Source organism: Chionomys nivalis, chromosome 21 (assembly GCF_950005125.1).
Source record: "Chionomys nivalis chromosome 21, mChiNiv1.1, whole genome shotgun sequence".
Taxonomy (NCBI): Eukaryota; Metazoa; Chordata; class Mammalia; order Rodentia; family Cricetidae; genus Chionomys; species Chionomys nivalis.
This window is the reverse complement of record NC_080106.1, coordinates 5,376,174-5,382,892: the sequence shown is the minus strand read 5'-3', so window position 1 is coordinate 5,382,892 and position 6,719 is coordinate 5,376,174.

The window sequence follows — 6,719 nt, the reverse complement described above, 5'->3', positions numbered from 1 at the left end:
ATATAATGGGGGATGAGACAGGAACTTGCTCTTTCATTCTGAAGATTTCATAGAGGTAAGAGCTCTCTAGTGGCTTGGCTTCTCTGATCTTCTGTCTCTGGGTTTTTATTATTCGCGCTACAGTTCAACATCACTCTAGAAGCTGGGTGTGGTAGCTCACAACTATAATGCCAGGACTTGTGAGGCTGAAGCCAGAGGATGGCTGTGTGTTCAACACCAGCTGGTCTATACAGTGAGTCCCAGGCTAGGCTGAGTTGCACAGAGAGCTCTTGTTTGATTAAAACAAAGAAACAAAGCAGCTGGTAAGTAAAAACCAGCAAAAGAAATAAAAATCCTGACGTGGTTCTTCAGCTAAATTAAGTGTTTAAAATAGTTCTTAGGTTGTCAAAAAGTTACAAGGCATGGCTGTCTCATGAAAATACGGAGTCAAAATGCCAAAGATTTATTGCTAGGTAACCAGTGAGGGGCCAACAAATGCTAACCATGAGAAAGTTCACACTGTAATTAAGGAAGTTTCTTATTTCAAAGATACAGCAAATTCAATCCATTACACAGAAACCTAGTTAATTTTCAACATGGCAATACCTGATAATCTTTGAGGTTATCTTTATTCTGAACTATCATCTGCCACACTGTCAGCTTCCCTTATCTTTCTCCCTCAGAGCTAGAAATACCCTAATCGGTTGTAAGCGGCAGAACAAGCGTAGGTTCCTAGCGGGCCTCTAAGAGTCGTACTGGACACTGAGGTAACCTTAATGCCTGGAGCTTTTGGGGTTCCTCCTCTCGGGTCAGAAATTCCTTATACAGTGAAATCTCACCTCAAACTCAGTCTTTCCCAGTCTCAAAACAAACAAACAAAAAATAATTGGTCTTTTTTTTTTTAAATCTTTATTCTACTTTAGTATCTTCACTGTTGCATCATGTACAAGTTATAAAAAGCTCTGCTGCAATCTTCTTAAGGCATAAACATGGTTATTAAAGAGCCCCTGTGCCATGTGGTGGTAAATGCCTGTGATTTACTGCAGAAGGATCACAAATTCAAGGACTTACAAGGGGCTGTAGATAGTGCTTACTTAGTAAGGACCTGAGTTCAATCCCACTACATACAACACACACACACACACAAACACACACACACATACAGAGAGAGAGAGAGAGAGAGACCGAGACTCTCTCTGTTTAGGGATAAATTATGCCCCCCAGGTTTTATGTTGAAATTTTAATCTCCACAGTTCCCCAGAATGTGACTGTATTTGAAGACAAGGCTTTAATGAGATAATTAACATTCAACAAAGACCTTAGAGCAGGGCTTCACCAGCTATAACCAGATCTACGAAAGAGAAGATTATGACACACAGAGATGTGACGTTGTCTAGGGAGGAAAGGGTATCTACAAAACCAGGTTCAGGAGAAGCCGGCCCTAGACTTGTTGACTTTGGACCCATCGCCTCCAGAACTGTGAGATCAGTTCCCCGTGGGGGAAGCCTGGCAAGGGTGTCAGTTACCAGGCTAGGAAAGACAGCTATCTCACTGGGGAAGGCAGAGAACAGTTCATGCGGCAAAGTCAGGAAAGTATACTCCTACATTCTAGAACAAAGGAAGGGCTACAAAGAGATGCCCACTGGTAGTGATCTTAAAGCCAGAGATGCTTAACACAACCCAGACAGTCTTTTGAAATGACAGCCTACATTTTGTAACTCACACGAAAGGAAATGAAAGCCTGAGAAGAGACATCAGTGCCATTTTTTGAGGGCATCAAAGGTCAGCCACTCAGACATCTGATATAACCTAAGTCCTGTTATCACATCTGATACCAGCTTAGCAGATGTGTAACAGAGATACATAAACTTTCAAAGATGTCTACAGTTTGCTGAAGTGGAATAATGACCCAACCTGTGTGACCAACCCCAGCCTTGCCTACACTACCTGGCCACGCTGGCTTTGTTCTTCCTGCTCTACTCCAGCCTCTTCAGAAGCTGAATAAGAGTTTATCTAATATTTTCTTGTGGTGATAGTTTGTACTCTAACAAATAAAGCTTGCCTGAAGATCAGAGGGTGGAGCTAGCCACTAGTTAACCAACCATCTGATCTTCAGGCAAACTTTATTTGTTAGAGTACAAACAAGATATCATCACAGTTTCTGAATGAATTCCTGAAAAGGTTCCCTACCTGCCTTCTAGTTAGGCAGGGTCTATACAAGTGGAGAAAGCATGACAAGTATCTTTGGTATTATATATAATAATATTATATATATGTATACACACACATATTTTTTTTTCTTTGTTTTTGTTTTTCTCTGTAGCTTGTCCTGGAACTTGCTCATCACACCAGACTGGCCTCCGCCTGACTCTGCCTCCCGAGTGTTGGGATTAAAGGTGTATGCCACCACTGCCCTGCTAAAATAAAGTATTTCAAAAGCAATGGAAAAAGTAACTAAGGCAGTGTTATGAACAGACAGTATGAATGGACTCACCATTCAGGAATTCATCTTTTGTTTCCACTCAACACCCTAAGGTACATTGGCTGTGCTTTTCTTGGTGACACTATTCTGTTTTCCAGACGGGCTACAATTTGAATTCTTCGGGAAGTACTTTGGTTCGTTTTTTTTTGTCCTTCACCCCTTTTTCAGAGGAGAGCAATAGCAGCCGGCAAAGGCAAACTGCAGGCAGATGGCGCCCTCTTGTGTAATGCTCTGTGTAGACCCTAACTGCAGTGTTAGAGGATCTTGTGTTCTAATTGATGAATGGGTTTAGGTATCGGGAAGCCTCAGCACTGAATAGTAGTGAGTGCTACAGCTCCTGGGTCTGGAATGTCTGAGAGCCCTGGCTCTTAAGCCTTGACAGCTCTCTAAAAGTATGGCAACTAGATTGAGTTTCTCCTCTTTGGGCTCTTCACTGCCTTCTAGTCTAGTTCTTTAATCCCAGTTCTGCTCTCTTTCCTTCTGTCCTGATGTCGGAGGGTCTTCTGTTTTGTGTTGATTTCATTGGTTAATAAAGAAACTGCCTTGGCCATTTGATAGGCCAGCCCTTAGGTAGGTGGAGCAGACAGAACAGAATGCTGGGAGGAAGAGGGAAGTGAGGCAATTGCCATGCCTCTCCTCTCTGGGGCAGACGCCATGGAGCCAGCCACCAGGTCAGACATGCTGAATCTTTCCCGGTAAGCCACCACACAGATTATTAGAAATGGGTTAATCAAGATGTGAGAATTAGCCAATAAGAGGCTGGAACTAATGGGCCAGGCAGTGTTTAAATGAATACAGTTTGTGTGTTATTTCGGGTGTAAAGCTAACCATGTGGGAGCCGGGAGGGACGAAAAGCAGGCCTGCTCGCTTCTCCTTCTACACTGTCCTCTATTCCCTTTTGGTTGTTGAGACAGAGTTGCACAATGTAGCTTATGCTGGCCTTATGCTTATGGCAATCCCCCTTGCCCTCCACACACACCTGCATCAGCTTTCCAAGTGCTGGTACTATAGGAATGAGGTAAGATGCTCAACTAACATTTGAAGAATGGAATCTTTTGGAATCTCACTATTTTTTTTTAAGACCTATGTTTAAAAAAAAAAAAAGGATTTGTTTATAACTTATGTAGGTGGGTGTTTTGCCTGATGTATGTCCATACCACATGCATGTCCAGTGCCCAAAGAGACCAGGACAATGTCAGATCCCTGGAACTGGAGTTACAGACAGGTAGTTGTGAGCTGCCATATGGATGCTAGGAATTAAACCTGGGTCCTCTGGAAGAGCAGCCTGAGCTCTTAACCACTGAGCCATCTCTTCAGTTTTTAGACTGGTTTTGAACTTGGGGCAATCTTATTGCCTCAGCCTTTCGTGCTGCTAGACCTATAGGCTTGTACACCATGCCCAGCTCCACCATCCTTCTTGCTCCCGGCCCTGGCCGCTCTCTTTAGAGCTGCTCACCTCGTCTGCCTTCTGTCCCAGTTCAGGAAGCAGCAACTGTCATTCTTTTGCTATTGCTGTTTCTACCTTTGCGAATGGCTAGTTTTGAAGCCCTGCCTCTTTGGCAGCTGTCAATGCAACCAGCTGCTCTACCACTTTCCGAGTTTGACACATGAAGCTCAGTTCTGCCTCTTCTTTAGCTGTCAATGCAGCAGACAGGACAGTGGACATCAGGAGTGCTTAACTTTACAACTTCAGGATTTTTTTTTTTAATATTTATTTATTTATTTATTATACAATATTCTGTCTGTGTGTACACCTGCAGGCCAGAAGAGGGCACCAGACCCCATTACAGATGGTTGTGAGCCACCATGTGGTTGCTGGGAATTGAACTCAGGACCTTTGGAAGAGCAGACAATGCTCTTAACCTCTGAGCCATCTCTCCAGCCCCAACTTCAGGATTTTAAGTTAACGTTAATTAATACTAATAATTAAGCATGCTTTAGGAAAGTTTAATGAGGGCCAGTGTTTCAGAGTACGGTGTGTCTTCCTGAGAGTCTACTTCTATTGACCCCTGAGAGAGAGAATGACAGCCAAGAAGAAATTATCCAAGTCCAGCTTGATAAACAGGTTTTTATTGGGGTGATTTGGGCAGCTGCCACATCCAAAACTCCATCCCAATGTATGTGAAAATTTCTTTTTCTTTCTTTTTGGTTTGAGAAAGGGTTTTTCTGTGTAGCCCTTGTTATCCTGGAACTGCGTAGACCAGGCAGGCTGGCCTCGAACTCAGAGATCTTCCTGCCTTTGCCTCCTGAGTGTTGGGATTAATAGTGTGCTGTATCATGCCCAGCCAGGAGAGGACTACCATCCCTGGAGTTCCATATACAACCTGTAGACAGATAGACCACTACTCTCCTGTAAGCTTGTTTATTGCTTATAACCTCAGAGAGGATCATGAGATATTCTTCTTTCTTCCAAGAAGAGATGATCCAATCTAAATAAAACAGGAAGAGGTAGGGTCCCCTAATGTGTTTGATGGGTGTATAGTGGCAACCCCCTTGTTTTAAATGTCCATTTCAGTAGCCTAAGGTTAGGCCATTTTTTAAAAATCATTTGCTCATAGAGGTCAAAAGAGGGCATAAAATCCCTTGGAACTAGAGTTAAGGTTGGCTCCAAGCCAACCTAAACCAGGTCCTCTCCAAGAAGAGATGTCCATAACCTCTGAGCTCTCTAACCCCTTCTACAAAAAGAGGGTCTCACTAAGGCTGCCCGGTCTAGTCTTAAACTTTTGTTTTTCCTGCTTCATCCTCCTATACAGTTGGGATGTTATGCTTGTACTACCTGTCCTGTCCTTGAGAGGGCATCAGCAAATTATTATCATTATTATTACTGGGAATTGAACTCAGGACCTCTGAAAGGGCAGCCAGTGCTCTTAACCCTGAGTCATCTCTACAGCCCCTTCAGTAAATTCTTAACCTAAATTAGACCCCAGCACTCTTCACAGCATCTTGTATTGCACTGAGAGACTAAAAGCTATCACTGATGTTATTGCTGACAGCAGTCTCTGGGTTAGAGACAGCATTAGTCTGCTTACCACAGCATGCCTCTTTCTAACACAAGCTCTGGTCCAAAGAGTTCCACAAAACAAGGAAACCCGCCGGGCGATGGTGGCGCACGCCTTTAATCCCAGCACTCGGGAGGCAGAGGCAGGCGGATCTCAGTGAGTTCGAGACCAGCCTGGTCTACAAGAGCTAGTTCCAGGACAGGCTCCAAAACCACAGAGAAACCCTGTCTCGAAACCCCCCCCCCCCAAAAAAAAGGAAACCCCATAGTGGGACCTTTTCCTTTTGCACTCAGGAACCAGAGACAGGAATGTTGGTGTGCGCTGGTGTAGAAAATGAGCATTTCACCAAAACATGTCACTAAGAACAGGCTCAAGCACAGACCATCCTTTTAATCCACATGCTAAAAGACCAATCTGAGAAAGTCTATACTCAGTAGACGTTTTAAGCAACCAAGATATTATAAACATGAGGACAAGAAATAATCATGGTATCCTTAAAACATTGAGTAGTTCCTGATTTGTTTTCCCAGATTTTTATTTTTTGAGGTCTTGCTGTGTACCAAGCTGGCCTCTTACAGTGACCCTTCTTCCTCTGCCCTCAAATACTGGGATTATAGGTGTGTACAGTCAGGACTGGCGCACACAGTTTCAGTGTGTCGGCTGTATTATATTTCAAAATATACCACATTCTTCTGAAAATTAAAAATAAACTCAAACCTTCCAGTTTAACTTACCTGCAGTTTTCTTAGCATACGTGAAGACTTCAACGCAGACCATCTCTTGGCATAAACAGAATTTGTATTTCTCTAGTAGACTAAAATGATACATTAACTCCAAGCAAACCCCTCTAAATTCTGAACCTATTTTTACCCTTAGCATTACTTTTTTGTTTCTTTTTGTAGTTTATTCTTTAGACAAGATATATTTCAGGTTAGTCTCAAATTCCAGCTCTTCCTAAATGCTGGGATTAGAGGCCACCACACCCATCCTTTTGAAGTTGTTCAACAACTTGTTATTTTTGTTTTGTTGAGTTGGGTTTCTCTGTGTAACCATCCTGGCTGCCCTGGAACTTGCTCTGTAGACCAGGCTGGCCGGCCTACCTTTGCCTCCTGAATGCTGGGATTAAGGGCGTGCACCATGACAGCCCAGTTCAACAATTTATTTATCTGGCTTTTAGACATCTTATAGTTTACAATGGGATGTTCTATTTCTTTCTTTTCTCTCTCTTTTTTTGAAAGTGTCACACACCATGTATCCTT